The sequence below is a fragment of the Lynx rufus genome, unplaced genomic scaffold (genome assembly GCF_022079265.1).
Source record: "Lynx rufus isolate CCGP_SWC_20201006 ecotype Redwood Valley unplaced genomic scaffold, mLynRuf1.p SCAF_2, whole genome shotgun sequence".
Lineage (NCBI taxonomy): Eukaryota > Metazoa > Chordata > Mammalia > Carnivora > Felidae > Lynx > Lynx rufus.
The window spans coordinates 210,616,898-210,638,864 of record NW_025814834.1 but is presented as its reverse complement, the minus strand read 5'-3'; the positions used below and the strand labels follow the sequence as shown (position 1 = coordinate 210,638,864).

The following is a 21,967-nucleotide window of genomic DNA, read 5'->3' as shown; positions in this document are numbered from 1 at the left end:
TCCAATCAACTTGAGGGCTGTGAAGGAAAATTAAACCATACTTGTTAAAATCTTTTTTAAAATGTTACCTGCCAACATTTTATTTTTTTTTATTTTTATTTATTTATTTATTTATTTTTTAAACGTTTATTTATTTTTGGGACAGAGAGAGACAGAGCATGAACGGGGGAGGGGCAGAGAGAGAGGGAGACACAGAATCGGAAACAGGCTCCAGGCTCTGAGCCATCAGCCCAGAGCCTGACGCGGGGCTCGAACTCACGGACCGCGAGATCGTGACCTGGCTGAAGTCGGACGCTTAACCGACTGCGCCACCCAGGCGCCCCACCTGCCAACATTTTAAATGCACATGCCAGGGATCCTTGGGTGGTTCAGTTGGTTAAGCATCCAACTCCTGATTTTGGGTCAGGTCATGATCTCACAGTTCCTGAGTTCAAGCCCTGCCTGGACCTATACAGCGACAGCACTGATAGCACAGAGCCTGCTTGGGATTCTCTCTCTCTCCCTGTTTGCCCCTCCCATATGCACATGTGTGTGTGCTTGCTCATGCACAAGATCACTCTCTTAAATAAATAAATAAATAAATAAATAAATAAATAAATAAATAAATATCTTCCAAATTTTCAGTAAATCCAACGTGGTTCCAATTTTAAATATAAAAATACAAATTTAAAAGTAGAATATTCTATAGCCTAACTAAAAAAAAAAAAGACACCTAGGAGATTTTATAATATTCCTGCCAAAAATAAATATTAAAAAACTAGCTATTTTGTAATGTTTAGAATCAAAGTGCTAAATGGTTTACATATTACAACTGTGTATCTTTAAGTAGAGGACAGAAACAAATTCTGTATCAATGGGTGCTCTACAAAGACAACTGAACATCAAGGCTTAACGCTATAATTAAAATTGTTCTAAAACTGAAACTTGTCAGACTTTTGTTTTTTGGCTTCACTACTTTAAAATTGAGCAAAAGATGTGCTCGCTTCGGCAGCACATATACTAAAATTGAGCAAAAGAAGACAACAAAAGAATACATAAAGTATGGTCTCCTTTACACAAAGTTGACAAATAGGCAAAACTAAACTACTGTCTAGAGATACATATGCAGGTGATAAAACTATCGAGAAAAGCAAGGAAATTATCACAAAAGAAAGAATAGTGGTTACTTCTGGGGCACCTTAGCGTAGAACCCGCTTGAGATTCTCTCTCTCCCTTTACCCTCCCCTCCCCCATTCACACTCTCTCAAAATAGACTTTAAAAAAATAAACTTAAAAAAAAAAAAAGAATAGCGGTTACTTTCAAGAGAGATAAATGGATGTAATCAAGGGTGGGGTGCACTGGAGTGCCTCTGGTCTCTAGCAATATTCTATTTCTTGACTTGGTTGGTGGTTACATAGGTGTTCGCTTATAATTATTCTTTAAACACATATTTCATGCATTATTTGGAATGTCTCATAATGCTTAAAAATCTAGCTGAACCTAATCTTGAATACTATTTAATAATAGCATGTAAAGATTTCTGCAACTGAACTTTTATCCTGAACAGGTGCTCATATATTTCATCTGAAACAGTTTCAGGGGTGCTTGGCTGGGTCAGTCGGTGTAGCATGTGACTCTTGTTCTCGGGGTCGTAAGTTTGAGTCCCACAAAAGAACAAAAACTTTAAAAATAATAAAACAAAATAGTTTCAGCTAATAGTGTACAGCAAAACCAAGCTGCCAAAGGCACAAAGAACCACCAAATCATTAGGAACTCAGCCAAAAAAGGAGGAAATCTCACTAGAAATCTCTTAAGGTTCCAGTGCTTCTCAAGTTGTAACATGGATCTCATTAAACTACAGACTTGGACCCAATAGGCCTGGGGTGCAACCTGACATACTTTTGCGTTCTAACCCTGGTGATGCCAATGCTGCCAGCCCACTGACTCTGAGTATCAAGTTCTTGAGTAACCATTAAAATGTGGCCGGTGTCAGGGGCACCTGGGTGGCTCAGTCAATTAAGCGTCTGACTGTTGACTTCAGCTCAGGTCATCACCTCACTATTTGTGCGTTTGAACCCCACATCAGGCTCTGGGCTGACACTGCAGCGCCTGCTTGGGATTCTCTCTCTCCCCCTCTCTTTGCCCCTAACCCCCCTCAAAAATAAATAAATAAACTGTAAAAAATTGTGGCTGGTGTCAAGATAATAAACAGAAAGGGAATCAACAGGTATTGAGAGTATGTGCCAGCTGCCTTACCCCAACTCTGTATGGGGCATGTGATCAGTCATGTTTTACAGATGAGGAAACAGGGCTCAGATAAATTAATTTGCCCATGATTACACAACTTTGTAAAAATAAGAATTTGAATCCAATTCTATGACTCCATTTTTTAAAAAAGAGGATAAATCAGGCTTTGAAATTAATTTAAAATAATTCTCAAGGGGCACCTGGGTGGCTCAGTCAGTCAAGCATCCGACTTTGGCTCAGGTCATGATCTCACGGTTCGTGAGTTCGAGCCCCGCGTCGGGCTCTGTGCTGTCAGCTCGGAGCCTGGAGCCTGCTTCACATTCTGCGTCTCCCTGTCTCTCTGCTCTTCCCCCGCTCACACTGTCTCTCTGTCTCTCTGTCTCTCTCTCTCAAAAATAAATAAAATTTTAAAAATAAATAAATAAATAAATAAATAAATAAATAAAACTTAGCTTAATGTTCTCATTTATGGTTTTCCTGTGCCTTGCATACTTTGGTAAGCAATAGGTTTAAAATATGGCTAATAAGGGTGCCTGGGTGGCTCAGTTGGTTAAGCGTCCAACTTCAGCTCAGGTCATGATTTCATGGTTCATGGGTTCGAGCCCCTATGAGGCTCTCTGCTGTCAGCGCAAAGCCTGCTTTGGATCCTCTCTCTCCCTCTCTGCCCCACTCGCCCCCCTCTCAAAAATAGACATTTTAAAATATTTTTAAAAATTAAAAAATGGCTAATAAAATTTCCAGAAAAATATAAAATATAGCAGGAGATCTTAGAGATCATAGAGCAATTGAACCCTTATTTTACCAGTGAGGAGAAACTGAGGTCAGAAAACATGCAACTTCCTAAGGGAACAAAACAGAACCTGTGTCTCAGTGCTCCTTCTAACACACCATACCAAGATCTATTTTCAAAAGAGCAGCAGTAAAGCATTCCTTACTGATGTTTATCAAAGACTGACTAGAACAAACCCAGCACATCCACATAACAAAAATGCTGTGAAAATGATTAAGGATTACCTGCTCCGTTATGACAAGATCACTAAGACACAGCAAGAAAGGTGCTGAGTAGTGGACATAATACGGCAACCTTTTGTGTAAGAAAGGAATAAAAAGAATATATGCAGATATTTGCTGATTCTTACCCCCCCCCCAAAAAAAAACCTGAAAAGGCTAAACTAAGAACTAACAAAACTTAGGGGTAAGAGGACAGTCCAGGCCCCAACCATGTGGCACATCTTGGCAAGTCCTCCTCATGGTCCCGGCTCTGCAAGTGGCAGCATGCTTGAGGTGGTGACCCCTCCTCCATATTCTTCAAAAGTTCTGGTAACACCACCTACCCCTTAAGCTCCCCTGACTCTTGAGACAATACTTTCATCCTACAGCTAGGAATCTCTAAGCTACGCCCGACTCTTTTTTTACTGTCTTGCATCACAAATTCTCCACATTAAATCTCCTCTATTTGAATACCCAGTACGTTTTCCATTCTCTTGACTGGATCTTGACAGAATGTTAAGGGCAAAAAGAATCACAAAGGAATCTTAAATTTGCCTCAGTAATTTCGTTAGAATATAGATACTATCTATTTTTTAATTTCTTGTGTCTATTGGAAGAGAAAGCAAATAAATGTGAACAGTACTTAAAAACCAAGATTTCCAGTTAAAGAGAGACAAATATAAAATCTAAAGAAAAAAAAACTGCAATACATTCAAATTGAACTGGAAATACCAATATGAAGTCCTCATTTCTAAAAAAACAAAACAAAACACATTTTCCAAGTGGCCCATCTAAAGGACCCAGAAATAATGAAGACCCAGTCTCGATGAGCATCACTAGCACTCAGATCTTGGGTTTCTAGTGGCATTCCCTATAAACGAAACTAGGCCTTCCTAGAAAAATGACTGATTTTAGGTCAAGGACAGGAAAAGTACAAGGTGAATCTGGGATATCTTGCTGTGACTGAAAAACAATCCAAAGACCAGGGAGAGCATTAGCATCAAAAAGACTAATAATGGCGGCAACTAAGTGTGAAATAATGAATAAATAAAAATCCATGTACCTACAGTGATGCAGAAAAAAAGCAGAGAAACTTACTTGCCACCACTGGGGTGACCAATTGTTTACTAAGAAAATCTACAGTGAAAAGCAAAGAATTAAACACTCTACCTGATTAGGAGAGATTTTTAGTAGCTCATTCTCATCTGGTGGTTCCTTGTCAGCTAATAAGTGTGGAACCAAGAGTAATAATAATCATCCTGTTCCAACCTCCAATGAAACAACTGATTCAAACAAGGATCATTAACGGATGCTAAAACCAACAAGTGAAAGACAGTGGAGAAACAGTTTACTTACATTATGTTAAATTGCCACCCCATAGATTACCTGATCACTGTAAAGGGAAAGCTTTTCAATACAAAGATCAAGATTTTCACATTAACCAAGTGATCAAATTTTGCATCATTATTATGGAAAAGCATGACATCTAGTTTGATATGAGTATAGGGTATGACAAAGGATTGCAGATATAAATATAATCAAGCCTTTAGAGTTGTCTTAAAAGGGGATAAAGTAGTTAAATGACACAAGGAAACACTAAGACAAATCACAAATGTGGAAACGTCTATCAGAGAACCAGACTGGTATCTTCAAAAACCCAATATCATTTAGGGAAAGAAAAGTGGAGAGGAGTGTCAATGAGGGGTGGGCTGTTTTAGATTAAGAAGCAAAAACTCAATAACAGCCAAATGCAATTTAGGAATCCTCATTGGTTCCTGGTTCCTACTTTAGTCCTCTGCAGTTGTGTTCTCTCTGTCCCCAAAACTGAACACTAAACATTCAGCCTTGTGTCTTCCAGCCTTGTGTATTACCCTTTTACGGAGGCCTTCTCTAAACCACCTAATCTTTTTAAAAATATAATGTATTGTTGGGGCGCCTGGGTGGTGCAGTCGGTTAAGCGTCCGACTTCAGCCAGGTCACGATCTCGCACTCCGTGAGTTCGAGCCCCGCGTCAGGCTCTGGGCTGATGGCTCAGAGCCTGGAACCTGTTTCCGATTCTGTGTCTCCCTCTCTCTCTGCCCCTCCCCCGTTCATGCTCTGTCTCTCTCTGTCCCCAAAAAATAGATAAATGTTGAAAAAATATATATATATAATGTATTGTCAAATTGGCTTACACACAAAACCCAGAGCTCATCCCAACAAGTGCCCTTCTCAATGCCCATCACCCATTTTCCCCTCTCCCCCATACCCCATCAACCCTCAGTTTGTTCTCCGTATTTAAGAGTCTCTTATGGTTTGCCTCCCTCCCTCTGTTTGTAACTTTTTTTTTCCCCTTCCCTTCCCCCATGGTCTTTTGTTAACTTTCTCAAGATCCACATGAGTGGAAACATATGATGTCTGTCTTTCTCTGACTGACTTATTTCACTTAGCATAATACCCCCCAGTTCCAGCCATGTTGCTGCAAATGGCATGTTTTCATTTTTTCTCATTGCCAAGTAGTATTCCATTGTGTATATAAACCACATCTTCTTTATCCATTCGTCAGTTGATGGACATTTAGGCTCCTTCCATAATTTGGCTATTGTTGAAAGTGCTGCTATAAACATTGGGGTACATGTGCCCCTATGCATCAGCACTCCTGTATCCCCTGGGTAAATTCCTAGCAGTGCTATTGCTGGGTCATAGGGTACTTTTGTTTGTTTGTTTGTTTGTTTGTTTGTTTGTTTTTTAACGTTTATTTATTATTGAGCAACAGAGGGAGACAGAGCATGAGCATGGGAGGGGCTGAGAGATGGGGAGACACAGAATCCAAAGCAGGTTCCAGGCTCTGAGCTGTCAGCACAGAGCCCGACACAGGGATCGAACCCACAAACCACAAGATCATGACCTGAGCCAAAGTGGGATGCTTAACCAACTGAGCCACCCAGGCGCCCCAGGGTAGTTCTATTTTTAATTTTTTGAGGAACCTCCACACTGTTTTCCAGAACGGTAAACCACCCAATCTCAGTCTTCCCCTTCTACTCCATGTCATTACCCACATCCCCCTGTTTTATTTTCTGTGTTGTAATTACTATCAGAAATTTTGCTCACTCATTAATTGGTTTCTCCAATCTCAAAAGTAAGATCCAGGAAATTAAAGACCTTGCCTGTTTTGTATATTGTATCCCTACTACCTTGAACCATCCCTACTCCCTATCCCATTATAGCATTCAATGGCAAAAAGGCAAGAAAGATTCAACAGATACCTGGGATCACACAATATCTCAGAAAACTCATGAGGAACATAAATCTGTAAGAATCAAAAGTATATTCTAAATGAATATCTGAATGCCTAATACATATGCACTAAATGTGCCAACAGGGCACTAAAAATATTACATATGAATTACACTGTATGATATATCCCTTTTAAGCTATTTGGCAGAAATTAATTAGCACAATTTTCATCTTGGATATTAACTTTAACCTAATTGTGCAAGGACAAGTGGTTCAGTGGTATAGCATACAGGAGACACTATACAGAGCTGCAGACAGTAGTTAATGAAAACGGAAAAAAAGAAGGCTCCCTACCTGGGAAGATGAATGTTCTTGTACAAATGAGCATAATATACACAAGAGGCAAGGCAAGGTACAATGAAGGTCAGAGAGTTCACAAGATAAGTGGAGGAAAGAGGCAATAAGTTACCATGTTTGTTTTTTTTTAAGATTTTTTTTAATGTTTATTTATTTATTTTTGAGAGATAGTGCAAGTGGGAAAGGGACAGAGAAAGACACACACACACACACACACACAGAATCCAAGGCGGGCACCAGGCTCTGAGCTGTCAGCACAGAGCCCTACACAGGGCTTGAACTCGTGAACTGTGAGATCATGACCTGAGCCAAAGTCGGATGCTTAATCAATTGAGCCACCCAGGAGCCCTAGCTATTTATTTTTTGTAACTTCTACAACCAACCTGGGGCTCGAACTCACAATCCCAAGATCAAGAGCCGCATGCTCCACCAACTGGGTCAGCCAGGCACCCCTCTCTGTCCCAGTTTCGATGTTCCATAAAAACAGAATAGGGGTGCCTGGGTGGTTCAGTTGGTTGAGCATCCGACTCTTGATTTCGGCTTGGGTCATGATCTTGTGGTTGTGGGATCCAGCCTCCCAGACATGTGCGTATGCACACCGTGTGTGTGTGTGTGTGTGTGTGTGTGTGTGTGTGTGTCTCAAAATAAACATTAAAAAAAAACAATATAATAACGTCTAAGATTTGGATGTTTACTCTTTGCTAAGCAATGTGCTAAGATGATCACATACATTCCCACATTTAATTGTCCCACAACATAGGTATCAGTATCCTCATTTTATAGATGAAAAACAGAGAAGCTAAGGTCCATATCTAAGGAAAAAAGAACTATGAGCCTGAGTCGACCTAGGACCAGAGCCTAGGATCTTAATTACTATGTTAAAATAAATGGTTATCAGGCCATCCTACAGAGCATATATAAACTATTAAATTACCTTTTTTAAAATTGTTATTGTGATAATACATACATAACATACATACACGCCATCTTAACTGTTTTTAGGACACCTGGGTGGCTCCGTCGGTTAAGTGTCCGACTTCGACCTAGGTTATGGTCTCATAGTTCGTGGGTTCAAGCCCTGCCTCGGGCTATGTGCTGACTGTGCAGACCCTGCTTGGGATTTTCTCTCTCCCTCTCTCTGCCCCTCTCCAATGAGTGTGTGTGCTCTCTCGCTCTCTCTCAAAATAAATAAACTTTAAAAAAAAAATCAATCTTTCTCCAAACAATGCACCAAGAGGTTCATTCTGGAAAAAAAATTCCTGTTCCCAATTAGCAACATGAATCAAGTCTTTATTTTTTTTTTTTAACTTATTTATTTACTTAGAGAGAAAGAGTACACAGACCGGAGCAGCAGAGAGAGAGGGAGAGAGTGAGAATCCCAAGCAGGCTCTGCACTGTCAGCAGAGCTGACAACACGGGGCTCAAAGTCATGAGCTGTGAGATCATGATCTGAGCTGAAGTTGGACGCTTAACCAACTGAGCCACCCAGGAACCAGGCACCCTACATGAACCAAGCATTTAAAATGAGAATAACAAGGGATGCCTGGATGGCTCAGTCGGTTAAGTGTCTGACTTTGGCTCAGGTCATGATCTCGTGAGTTTGAGCCCCTTGTTTGGCTCTGCACTGACAGCTCAGAGCCTGGAGTCTGCTTCAGATTCAGTGTCTCCCTCTCTCTCTCTGCCCCTCCCTGACTCTCTCTCTCTCTCTCTCTCTCTCTCTCTCAAAAATAAACAAACATTAAAAAAAAATTTTAATAAAATGAGAATAACACGGGAAACACAAATTTGGAAATAATGTCATACCAATGAATTCCTTAAAATAGGTGAAATAAAAATATCCTAAATAGGGGCACCTGGCTGGCTCAGTTGGTAAAGCATGTGACACTTGATCTCAGGGTCATGAGTTCAAGCCCCACAATGGGCATAGAGCTTACTTAAAAATAAAAAAAAATTTTTTAAAGTATCCTTGGGGCACCTGAGTGACTTAGTCAGTTATGTGTCCAACTCTTGATCTCGGCTCAGGTGATCAGACCACAGTTTGTGGAATTGAGCCCCGAATCAGGTTCTGGGCTGATGGTGTGGAGCCTGCTTGAGATTCTCTCTCTCTCCCTCTCTGCCCCTCTCCTGCATTCTCTTTCTCTCAAAAATAAATAAATAGAGCACCAGGTTGGCTAATCCAACCAACTCTAATTGAGAGTGTCCAACTCTCAATTTCAGCCTGGGTCATGACCTCATGGTTTGTGGCTTTGAGCCCCGCATCAGGCTTCACATTGATGGTGTGGAGCCTGCTTATGGTTCTTTCTCTCCCTCTCTCTACCCCTTCAGTGCTCTCTCTCTCGCTCTCTCTCTCAAAATAAATAAACTATAAAAATAAATAAACTTTTAAAAAAAGGATCCAAAATATTGAATATTCTAAAGGAATATTAATAGCTGAAATGTAAATCTTGTTTGCCTTTATTGAAATTAACTGAACTACCTCAAATTTATTTATTACTGGAAGATAAAATAAGTTACTGTCCAGAAAAGTAAAATTTTATGTAAAAATTTATGAGCAACCAATACTTTATATAATATCTATATATTTATCATAAGTAAACAAGCATCAAAGCACCACAAGATTACTTCCACTTTGGAAGCAAAACATAGTGACACTGGAAAAAATTAAATTAAAAACTTGGGAGAAGGGGCGCTTGGGTGGCTCAGTTGGTTAAGCATCCAACTCTTGGTTTCAGCTCAGGTCATGATCTCACGGTTTCATGGGCTCTGTGCTGACCGTGTAGAGCCTGCATGGGATTCTCTCTTTTCTCCCTCTCTTTCTGCCCCTCCCCAATTTGTGCTGTCTCTGTCTCTCTCTAAATAATCTTTTTTTAATTTTAATAAAATAAATAAATAAATAAAAACTTGGGAGAAAACTTTACAAATTAAAAAATAGAAATTCCAGGGGCGGCTGGGTGGCTCAGTTGGTTGAGCGTCTGACTTTGGCTCAGGTCATGATCTCATGGGTCGTGGGTTTGAGCCCCGCATTGGGCTCTGTGTTGACAGTGCAGAGCCTGGAGCCTGCTTCGGATTCTGTGTCTCCCTCTCTCTCTGCCCCTCCCCTGCTCATGCTGTCTCTCTCCGTCTCTCAAAAAAATAAATAAATGTAAAAAAAAAATTTTTTTAAATAGAAATTCCATACAGAACAAATCAAAATTCAAAGCAAATTTGCCTTCTAATACATGCATGAGTAAGGAAGTGTAAAATTAAACTACAGGAATACCACTAAGTCATAATTTTATAAGACATTTAGAAAGGTCACTAAAAACAATTTAGTTTCTTTTTCCAACACTTTTTTTTTTTTTTTGGCTTACAGTAAGCTATATGCCCAATGTGGGGCTTGAACTCACAACCCCAAAATCAAGAGTTGCATGCTCTTCCAAATGATCCAGCCAGGTGCCCCAATACTGGGCAAGTTTTAAAAAATATTTTATTTTTGTAAAGCAATCTCTACACCCAACATGGGGCTGGAACTCACAATCCCGAGATCAAGAATCCCATGCTCTACCAACTGAGCCAGCTAGGCACCCCTGGGCAACTTTTAAATGACTTGTCCATTGTCCTTGTACATGTAACAAACTCACAATTACAAAAAAAAAAAAAAATAAGTGAACACATCACCTTCACTTTTCTGTCAACCACAGCATTAAAGCCCTCATTTTTAGTGTCGAGTGTTTACATGGTAACATGTAAACTTGAGTGTTACCAAATTGTTAAGTATTCAATTAATACTGCACCAAAGATTCTACACATCCAAAAACTCAAAATTTTCGCAACATATGGGACAACATGCTTAATTAATTATAAAACTACCACAGTACTAAGATGAGGAACTGTATTGGGATGCAGAAACTCAGTATCACAGATTCTAAGCAATCTCAAGCTACATGAGTAGATTCTATAAAATAGCTTAGTATAGTTCTGGTTTAAATCATCTTCACCCAAAAAGGCAAAGGACTTTCTCACTTAATTTATTACTGGGAGAAGGGAGACAGTACCAATAACCACTTATAATCAAGATTCTAAGGGACTCACAACTAAACATTAACCAAACATGATCAAACTAAAATCATACAGTACTTCTTGTGCCAGTTTAGAAAACAAAAACAAAAACAAAAACAGCACCACTCCAACGTTGTCACCATTCAGTAATCTGAGATATTTTAACTGCAGCTGCAATGTTTGTGTTTGCTGCCTGGCGTATGACTCACTCTCAGGTTCTCCCAAGACTCTGTTGGATTTTTGAGAATGCAGAAATCATACCTGGGGCATACTGTGTGGGAGGTGTCATGACACTGAATGAATAAAAGGGGGAAAGAACTCACGATAAAAAAATTTTTAAGGTCTTACAAAAAGCAAGTCACTCACAAAAGGCAGATTTTTCTGCAGCAACAGGAAAGAATGGGGAGTAATCCTCGTCCTGAGAAGCCTTCCTTGACTCCCTTGGTTGGATTTTGTGCACTTCTCACTTCTTACACTACAATATACTTAACCAGTTTCCTTGTCTGGCTCCCCAACCAGACTATAGGCAACTTGAGATCAAAAGGTGTCTTATCTTAGAATCATTAGTGCCTACTTCCCAAAATGCCCAGCATATTTAGAGGGCCCTCGGTAGGGATTTTCATGAAACCGATCATCGAATAATCAATCTTACGTTTACCTTTTATTTTACAAAGAACTTTCACAAAACATCACCTCTTTTGACTCACGTAACAATCTTGGGAGTGGAAAAGGCATTAGTTAACCAGACAGCTTCTGGTTTTATAAAGAATTGTTAATGCACAGACTAAAACAACCCTGAAATCACAAAAGATAATCACATATGTGTTCATCTTTGAAATACCTTCTCCTTGGGACCTCAATATTCCTGTAAAACCCAGAGGTTTTACTAGCATTTTCCGTGTCTGCTCTTCATAATAGGTAGGAATCACACACCGCCCTGAATCGTACAGGAGAGTTTTAACTACATAAAGCAGTGTTACACAAAGGCTCTTAGAAATCAGACAGTAAAGAGCATCCTAAGCTATTTTTTTTTCCCCTGATCCTATTCTTTTCGTGACTCTGGAAGGGTAAAGAATTGCAAAAGGCCAAACGCTGGAGAATGAATGATGTCATGGATGTCATGAAGTTGCATCAATACCTGGTGATGATTTAGCACAACAATGCAACACATTATGCCAAGATGCATAATGTCAAACGATCGGGATCTTTTACTGCATTAATTTCATGACTCTTCATTAGCAAATTGAAATGTAAAGTGGCTCTCAAATTTTCTATGATGACGACGTTATCTGCTCACGTTTATGTCCTTATGGAAGGCACTAAGAAAATCTACAAATTTCTATGGGAAAGGCTTTAAGGAAAAAAAACAAAGAATTAGCTAATATTAAACCAAACAGTTGTCATTTTAACAATTAAAAGCTTTCTGAAGTAAAGGAAACATCCGTGGTCGACATAGATTAAGATTCATACTGGGTTTGTCAAAAGCAAACAGTTTACAGGGTATAAAATGACAACACACAATACAAAGGACACCCAATCAGATTAGACACATGAATATGCACAAAGTTAGGAATTTGACACAGAGAGTCGCTACTCGCTGTAAAAGCTACAGGATGCATTTTATTTGTTTTTTTTTTTTCAGGATGCATGGTAAATGTTCAGTTCTAAATGGGGCATTTCCCCCTCTAATTTCCTTCTCCCTTTACCTATGATGTCATCATTTTAAACATAAGCAAAGCAAATTTAAGTTACAAAGGTAGTCGGTGTGTCCAAGCCCAAAGCCATCGCCTCAACAAACGCCCATATAGCACAATTCCAACTGATTCCAGCATCCTTCAAGGAAGAGACCACAAGGCTTCAAACCGGCTTCCCAGCGTGAGATAAACGAAATCAAAATCTCCAAATTAGCAGTTGCACAACAACAAAAACTTACTCTCAGAAAGGAATAACAGGCATAGCACAAGGCCCCTGCCAGCAAGTGAGAACTGGTAAGGTGTCTGAATCTTCACCCCGAGCAATCAGAATCCCACCATCGAAACTCCGAAGACTTCGGCAATTAAGAAAAGCAGCTTTTATTTTCCTAATGAAATTCGGGGAGATTTAACAGACAAAAAGCAACCGGCTACGCCGAATCCCCAAAATACAAAGGTTTCAAACAAACGAAGGCTTCATTAGCACCTAAGTGAGCCTGCAGAGACCACGAAGATCTCAGAACGGGCTGTTCTCCGCTTACAGATCCGTTCCCACCCACCCTGCACCGTCCCCTTTGCACAATTCTCACAGTCACAACGTGGATGGCTGTCTCAATCAAGGAGACCCGCGGTTCCCACTTCGCCGGAGGAACCCTCGAAAAGCTAGGCGGTGAGACCGGCTGCTTGCGTCTAATTTTTCAAAGCCAGTTCCAAAATCTTTCCTTTGCAGCTTCAGCTTCAAAGACGCTGGCCCCCTCGCCGCAGCCCCAATTTTGGAAGGCACCGGGCTCCGGCTCCTCGGCGCAAGGCGTTACGGGATTCCGGGGCTGGGCGAAAGATTACCTGACACCCTTACAGCCATCCTTGCTCCGGTCAGATCCCCTTTCGTGGCCCCGGCGAGGGGACGTGTACCGCCCAGCTTGAGGAGAGGGGCCGGGTGGAAAGGGGCACTCCTCCTCCCTGCCCAACCCAGGGAGGCCGAGGATGACGACAGCAAGGCCCCCAGGCCAGCCAGCACCGACCCCCGCGCAGGATGCGCGTCCAGCGCGGGACCCGGGACGCCCCCTGCCCCCTGCGGGCCTGGGGCATAAAGGGCAGAAGGCGCCGGCTCCCCGCCGCGGCCCCAGGAGGGGGAGAGGCCTCACCTGGCCCAGCCCGCGCCACGCTCTCGGGTTCGCGCCGCTGGCGACGGCGATGAGGGAGCCGGGGACAGGGCCAGAGCAGAGGCGCTTCGCCTCAGGCCGCGCTTGCCGCACTCAAGCGCCTCACAGCTGGCGGGACCCCGAGCCGCCCGGAGCCGCCATCTTCCTCCACTCAAACGCCGCCGCCGCCGCTGCTGCTCTGGCCAGGAGAAGACAGCGCGGAATGCGCATGCGCTGGGGGCCGGCGCGGAGGAGGCGCTCGCACATACGTCAGCGCGGCGGCCCCGCGCGAGGCGGCCTGATGGTGCGGCCATGTTGGGAAGGGTTGCGGTCCTGGGCAGAGGTTCTCCAGGGGTTAGAACGCCGCCTGCGGGTGTGAAGCTGGAGTAAAGAAGGGTCGCGCTTCTGCGCCCGCCTTCCTTGGGTCCCTGGCACCGACCTCAGAGCTGCACCCACCCTCTCTGGCACTGCCTAGGGGCAACTGGGCAGTTTTCCCAGAGGCTTGGGACTGATAGACCCCCTGGCCTGGAATTAACTCATTTGGACCCCCGGAGGCCTGATGGGAGCAAGGGAGGGCAGTGGTGAATGGAAGTACTCTTGGATGTCAACTGAAGAAGGGAAACAACGTGCCTTGATCGGGCAGTCGAAGTGTCCCTTAACGGAAGCAACCGCTGTGTGACTTGTTCCTACAGCTCCATTTATCAGATGAGGAAAACTGAGGTGCAGAGTCGTATGAGTATATTTTCTCAAGGCCACACATCTGAGGGGCAGGGTGAGGGTGGGGGAGGCAAGACAGAATAGGCATATATGACTCACAAGCTCCAATACTTTACGGTATCACTGTCACCAGGCGGCGGGGTCCAGCAAAGTACCCCTTCCAAGGGAGCAACCTGGTGTGTAGGTGAGAATCTTCATGAACTCATGCGTGGTCTAAGGAAATGCCAGAGATACAGAGCCCAAGGGTTTCAGTCTACACCCCTTGCCTGAGACTGGAGGAATCTTAAGCTGCCAGCCCACCACTCTGGAATAAAGTGGACCTTCTGAGATACCTCTTAGGGCGTAGGTCTGGGTCAGAACCCAAGTCCCCTCTCAAGTAGGGAGGGCAAGGTGCTACTGAGGAGACTTGGGTCAGCCTCAGAAAGCACTGGATCTGGGTTCCTCAAACTTGAATAATGCAGAAACCCCTGGGGATACACTCACCGAATCCCAGCATGAGAAACACCGATTTAAGAAACTCAAGTCTTTCCGGGGCACCTGGGTGGCTTAGTTGGTTAAGCATCTGACTCTTGATTTCGACTCAGGGCATGATCTTGCAGTTTGTGGGTTTGAGCCCCATGTCGGTCACTGCACTGACGGTGGAGAGTCTGATTGGGATTCTTGTTCTCCCTCTCTCTCTGCTCCTCCCCCGTTTGCTCTCCCTCTCTCTCTCTCTCAAAATAAGTAAGTAAACATTAAAAGGTTAAAAAAAAAAAAACCCTCCAGTCTTTCAGGTAGGAAACATGGAAATGTCACTGTGTAAGAGAAATTTGGCAATTGCAACTGGTAAAAGAAATAGTAAAGTACTGTGATTAAAGAGCACGTGGATGGCTCAGTTAAGCCACTGACTCTTGATTTCGGCTCAGGTCACGATCTCGCGGTTTATGAATTCGAGCCCCCCATCGCGCTCTGCACTGACAGTGCTGAACCTGCTTGGGATTCTCTCTCTCCCTCTCTCTCTGCCCCTCCCCTGCTTGCTCCTTCTCAAAAATAAATAAGCATTTAATATAATATAGTATAATATAATATAATATAATATAATATAATATAATATAATATAATAATATAATATCTTGTCATTAAAAACCCAAGCATAAAAATTGCCATAAAGTTTGTGACTAATCCTACCACCCACCAAAATACTCTATAGAGCTCAATGTTAGAAACACTGAACTGGCTACTAACTGCTTCCTTTTAAAAATGCAGGTTCCAGGGCTGGCCTCAGACCCCACTTCAGACTTTTTCTAAAACTTTCTAGGGCTTCTGATGCCCGGATTGGTTTGGAACTGCTCGATCATGTTAGAACAGGTTAAAACATAGAACTACTCCACCCTGAATCTCCTAGCTCAAAGACAACAGATACTGCTCTGTTTTGTTCACAGCTTTATTATCTAATACAGAGATTGGCATACAGTAGAGACTTGCTAAATATGTGTTGAATAAGTGAACACACTGGGAATTTGACAACTGAGAGAGCATTCAGTCAGCAAATATTTAGTGAGTGCCTACTATATGCCAAACCATGTAATATGTATAGTAATATATTTTTATTCATTTTATTTAAATATTTATTTATGTCGAGAAAGAGAGAGCATGCATGCACGTGTGCACATACAAGTGGGGAAGGGCAGAGGAAGAGGAAGAGAGAGAGAATTCCAAGTAGGTTCCATGCTGGCCAGCGCAGGATTCAATCTCACAACCGTGAGATCGTGACCTGAGCCAAAATTGAGAGTCAGTCGCTTAACTGATTGAGCCATCCAGGTGCCCCTGGTAATATATTTTTAAATATATTCGTGGAGGAACCCATGGAAGTCCCCTACGTTACTGGGAGAGACAGACAATAAGCAAGTAAATAAACCAAAATGAAAGGATAAATTGTGATAAGAATGAAAGTATTATCATTAAAACAAAATTGTCAAAAATAATCACAGCTGATGTTTATTGTTTGGTCTTATGAGTCAAACTGCTAAGTAGGTGCCATTTTGCAGCTGATGAAACTGAGGAGGGATGCCTGGCTGGCTCAGTCAGTGAAGCATGCAACGCTTGATCTTGGGGTTGTGAGTTCAAGCCCCACGTTGAGTGCAGCGATTACTTAAAAATAAAATCTTTAGGGGAGCTGGGTGGCTCAGTCAGTTAAGCGACCGACTTCGGCTCAGGTCATGATCTCGCGGTCCGTGAGTTCGAGCCCCGCGTCGGGCTCTGTGCTGACAGCTCAGAGCCTGGAGCCTGTTTCAGATTCTGTGTCTCCCTCTCTCTGACCCTCCCCCGTTCATGCTCTTTCTCTCTCTGTCTCAAAAATAAATACACGTTCAAAAACATTTTTTGAATAAAATCTTTAAAAAGAAAAGAAAAGAAAAAAGAAAAAAAAAAGAAAAAAGCTGAGGCATACAGAGATTAAGTAGCTCAACCCACGATCACAGGCAGAGGTCTGAACCCAGGTGGTTTTACGTCAAAGCCTTTGTTGTTGTTGTTAATTTTGTTAATTATTTTTTTCCAATTTTTTTTGAAACATTTACTATCCTATCCTTTTTAAGTGTAGCATTTGTTGGTATTAAGTGCATTCATATTGTGGAACCATCACCACCATCCATCTCCAGAACTTTTTTTTATTTTTAATTATAAAAAAATTTTTTTAATGTTTATTTATTTCTGAGACAGAGAGAGACAGAGCATGAGTGGGGGAGGGGCAGAGAGAGAGGGAGACACAGAATCAGAAGCAGGCTCCAGGCTCCCAGCCGTCAGCACAGAGCCCTGATGCGGGGCTTGAACTCACAGACCGAGAGATCATGACCTGAGCCGAAGGCGGACGCTCAACCGACTGAGTCACCCAGGCGCCCCTATTTTTAATTTTTAAAAAAAAATTTTAATGTTTATTTGTTTTTGAGAGAGACAGAGCATGAGCGGGGGATGGGCAGAGAGAGAGGGAGACACAGAATCTGAAACAGGCTCCAGGCTCTAAGCTGTCAGCATAGAGCCTGATGCAGGGCTTAAACCCACAAAGGGAGAGATCATGACCTGAGCTGAAGTCGGTCGCTCAACTGGCTGAGCCAACAGGGGTGCCTCCAGCACTTTTTTCTAAAGCGTAGTTTGACACACAACATTCTGTTGGTTTCAGGTATATGATATAATGATTCAAAATGTGTATACATTGCAAAGTGATCACCACAATATATCTACTATGTGTTACTGTTACCGCAGAGTTGTTACATATTTTTAACTATATTCCCGATTGTACATTGTATCCCTGTGTCTTGTTTTATAACTAGAAGTCTGTACCTTGTGGTCCCCTTCTCCTATTTTGCCCACTCTCTGACCCCTCCCTCCGGCAACCACCAGATTTTTCTCTGTATCTATCAATTTCTTTCTGTTCTGTTTTGTTTGTTCATTTGTTTTGTTTTTTAATTTTTTCAAGTTTATTTAATTATTTTTAAGTCATCTCTACACCTAATGTGGGCTTGAACCCACAACCCAAGATCAAGTGTCCCGTGCTCCACTGACTGAGCCAGCTAGATGTCCCTGTTTTGTTTTTTAGATCCCACATGTGAGTGAAATCATACAAGGGTGCCTGGTTGGTTCAGTTGGTGAAGCATCCAACTGTTGATTTCGGCTCGGGTCATGATCTCCCAGTTTGTGATTGAGCCCCAAGTCGGGCTCCGTGCTGACAGCGCAGATCCTGCTTGGTATTTCTCTCTCTCTCTCTCTCTCTCTCTCTCTCGGTCTCTGTGTGTGTGTGTGTCTCTCTCTCCTCCCCTCCCCCACTTGCACACGCATGTGTGCGCTCCCTCAAAATAAAAAACTGAAATCACACAGTATTTGTCTTTCTCTGACTTAGTTCATTTAGCATAATAGCCTCTAGGTCCATCCATGTTGTCACAGATGGCAAAATTGAATTCTTTTTTTTTTTTATGGCTGAGTAATATCCAATTGTACAAATATATCACACCTTTATCAGTTCACCTATCAATGGACACTTAGCTATTATAAGTAATGCTTCAATGAACATAAGGATGCATGTATGTTTTTGAAGTAATGTTTTCGTTTTCTTTGGATAGATCCCCAGAAGTGGAATTGCTAGATGTTATGGTAGCTCTATTTTTGATTTTTTGAGAAACACCCATACTGTTTTCCACAGTGGCTGCACCCATTTACATTCCCTCCCATAGTGCACAAGGGCTCCCTTTTTCTCCACGTCCTCACCAATACTTGGTATTTCTTTTCTTTTTCATAGCAGCCATTTTCACAAATGTGAGGTGGCGTCTCTTTGTGGTTTTGATTTGCATTTCCCTGATGATGAGTGGTGTTGAGCCTCAAAACCTTGGTTATTGAACCCTATACAATGTTGCTTCTGACAAACAGGAGGACAGAAGATTGAGGCCAGTTTATATATGGTCTGAAATATCAGCAGGAAAACTGGATATTAACTTCTATGTCATGGAGATTTGGGGGTAGGGAGGATATGTGATGAAAATAGTATTTTAGAATAATCTCTCTGCAGTGTGAAGGCCAATTGGGATATGATTGAATACAATGAGACAAGAGACAAGAGGGCTGGCTGTCGCCTCTCTAATAAGTGTAAAAGAAAAGTTTTCCTCCAGAGTCGATTCCAGTAATCAACTACTGAAATTAATTTCTCATGTATATACCCATGTAGAGTAAGTAAGCTGTAAACATAGAGCAACATTCAAAGGGTGCAAAAGGACATACAAAAATTAAATCCATCCTACCAGTCCCCTAGCTACCTCTTTCCTCCACCAAAGCAACTACCATTACAAATTCCTTGTATCTTTCCAGAGATGTATACACCAACAAACACATACACATATAGGGGCTCCTGGTTGGCTCAGTGGGAAAAGCATATGACTCTGGATCTCCAGGCTGTGGAGTCCCACGTTTGGGGTAGAGTCCCACGTTTGGGGTAGAGATTACTTTAAAAAGCAAAACAAGTACACATACAACATATAAATAAATAAATAAATAAATAAATACATACATACATACATACATACAAATAGCAGCAAGCTATACCTGCTGCTCTTTACCTTGCTGCTTTTTTTAAATAATAATTTTAAAACAATGTTTATTTACTTTTGAGAGAGAGAGAGAGAGACAGAGCATGAGTGGGAGAGGGGCAGAGAAAGAGGGAGACACAGAATCCGAAGCAAGCTCCCGGCTCCGAGCTGTCAGCACAGAGCCCCACGCAGGGCTTGAACCCATGAACCATGAGATCATGACCTGAGCCAAAGTCAGACGCCCAACCGACTGAGCCACCCAGGTGCCCCCCAATTTTTTTTAATGTTTATTTTTGAGACAGAGAGACAGAGTGCAAGCGGGGGAGGGGCAGAGAGAGAAGGAGGCACAGAATCCGAAGCAGGCTTCAGGCTCCGAGCTGTCAGCACAGAGCCTGACATGGGGCTCGAACCCACGGCCCATGAAATCATGACCTGAGCCGAAGTCGGACGCTTAACTGACTGAGCCACCCAGACATCCCAAATGCCCTGTACCATATATTTTTTATTTTTTTAATTTAATTTTATTTTTTTAAAATTTTTTTAATGTTTATTTATTCTTGAGACAGAGACAGAGTGTGAACGGGGGAGGGGCAGAGAGAGGGAGACACAGAATCCGAAACAGGCTCCAGGCTCTGAGCTGTCAGCACAGAGCCCGATGCGGGGCTCGAACCCATGAACTGTGAGATCATGACCTGAGCTGAAGTCGGACGCTTAACTGACTGAGCCACCCAGGTGCCCCTCATATATTTTTTAAATAAATTCTCTAGAGGTGGACATTTGTCTCTACTGTTTTGTGAGTATAAACAAAGTAGCAAAGCATATCCTTGTACTTTTGTTATTCGCATATGAGCAAATGTATCCACAGGGAAATTTTCTAGAAATGCAACTGCTGGGTCAAAAAGGCATGTAATGTACACTCTAAATATTGGTAAGATCTTTCTTTCTTTCTTTCTTTCTTTCTTTCTTTCTTTCTTTTGCTTGCTTTCCCGTTTATTTCTTAACACAACTGTCTACCTAGCATCAGTTTGTGCATTAGATGGAAAGTTTCCTCACTATGGGCTTTGCTCTTAATTCCTATCACATATCAGAGTGTTTTATCTGATGTATCAAAGGCGCCTGCAGTTCTGAGTACAAGTCCCAAATGTGAATAGTGTATCAAATGTATTTCACAGGAAAGAGAAACTCATGTTTTAGGATATCTGCTAATATCTACATGTACCACTACTGCAACTTCTTGGACTTTCCCCCTGATCGAAGAAAATCACCACCACTTCCTCGATTTCAGAACTTATTTGGTCCCATCCCCTCATTTTACAGATGAGGAAGGGACTTGCCCAAGGTCACAAGGGGTCTATATCTAGGGCTGGTGTCCAGCCTTAGTGGAACAAAAGCTATTTCCTTTGCAACATGCTCAAATGGTTTCCAAGGTCCTATCTTTCTGCTCGCCTGGAAAATTCAGTCTCAGGAATGTCCAACTAATTCCTTTGTGAAGGTGCAATGGCAAATATAACAAAATTGTAAGAAACTATCTCCCTCTGCTGGTAACATTCTACAACTACAAAGCCTTAAAAAAAAAAAAAAAGCACATCAGCTGCAATGATGAAAAATTAATCAAACCTCAAGAGTGAGACTTTGGTGAGGCCTGATAGACAATCTCATCCTCCTTGCTGTCCCCAAGGCCCAGTCAGGATAATTCACTTAAGAGAACAGTTCACAGAAGAATGTGTTCAAAGTAAATATAGCTCCAGGGGTGTCTGCTGGCTCAGTCCATAGAGCATATAACACTTGATCTCCAGGTTGTAGGTTCAAGCCCCACGTTGGGTGGAGAGCTTACTTAAACATAAAAATCTTTAGGCGTGCCTGGGTGACTCTGTTGGTTAAGAATACGACTCCTGATATCGGCCCAGGTCATGATCTTGCAGCCTTGCCCTGAAGTGTGCCTCCCCCCACCCCCCCACCACCTCTCAGAATAAATAAACAAACTTAAAAAAAAATAAAATCTTTTTTAAAAAACCCAACAAAGTAAACATAACTCCAGAGAGTGAACAAGACAAAATGCTTTTTCTCTGATATTGGTCAGGCTGTTCATAATATTTTATTATATTTTATACATAGAGAATTTGAATTGCTAATGGAATATCCAATGTGGAGATGCCAGTAAGAAGCCTAGATTAAGAATTGGTAACACCAGGTCAGGTCAGGGCTGGAAGTCAACTTTGGGAGTCTTTAGCATTCAGTAGGGAGCTTACATCATGAGCATCTATGTAAAAACCATGGACTGAGGACATACCCAGAGATTATCCATGTTTCAGAGACAGGAAGTCATGAAACCAGAATTAGTAAGCATGTCACTTTAACTTCTAAATAAAAACTAGTAACATTTAACACATGATTGCAGTTTATATAATAATTATTAGGAATGCAAATTGCAAAAATTCTTGGGGTACCTGGGTGGCTCAGTCGGTTGGGTGTCCAACTCTTGGTTTCAGCTCGGGTCATGATCTTGGTTTCGTGGGTTCAAGCCCCCCCGCCCCCTCTCTC

At 42.1% G+C, this 21,967-nt stretch overlaps 1 protein-coding gene across 1 annotated transcript in view; it reads right to left on the bottom strand.

Annotated features, from left to right (window-relative positions):
- FBXO42 (F-box protein 42) overlaps positions 1-13,837 on the bottom strand; it is a 95,949-nt gene extending 82,112 nt beyond the window's left edge. The window contains exon 1 of the mRNA XM_047082802.1: positions 13,665-13,837. The gene's annotated coding sequence lies outside the window, so the exon portion shown is untranslated. The remainder of the gene's footprint in view (positions 1-13,664) is intronic.
- Between the last annotated feature and the right edge of the window lie 8,130 nt (positions 13,838-21,967).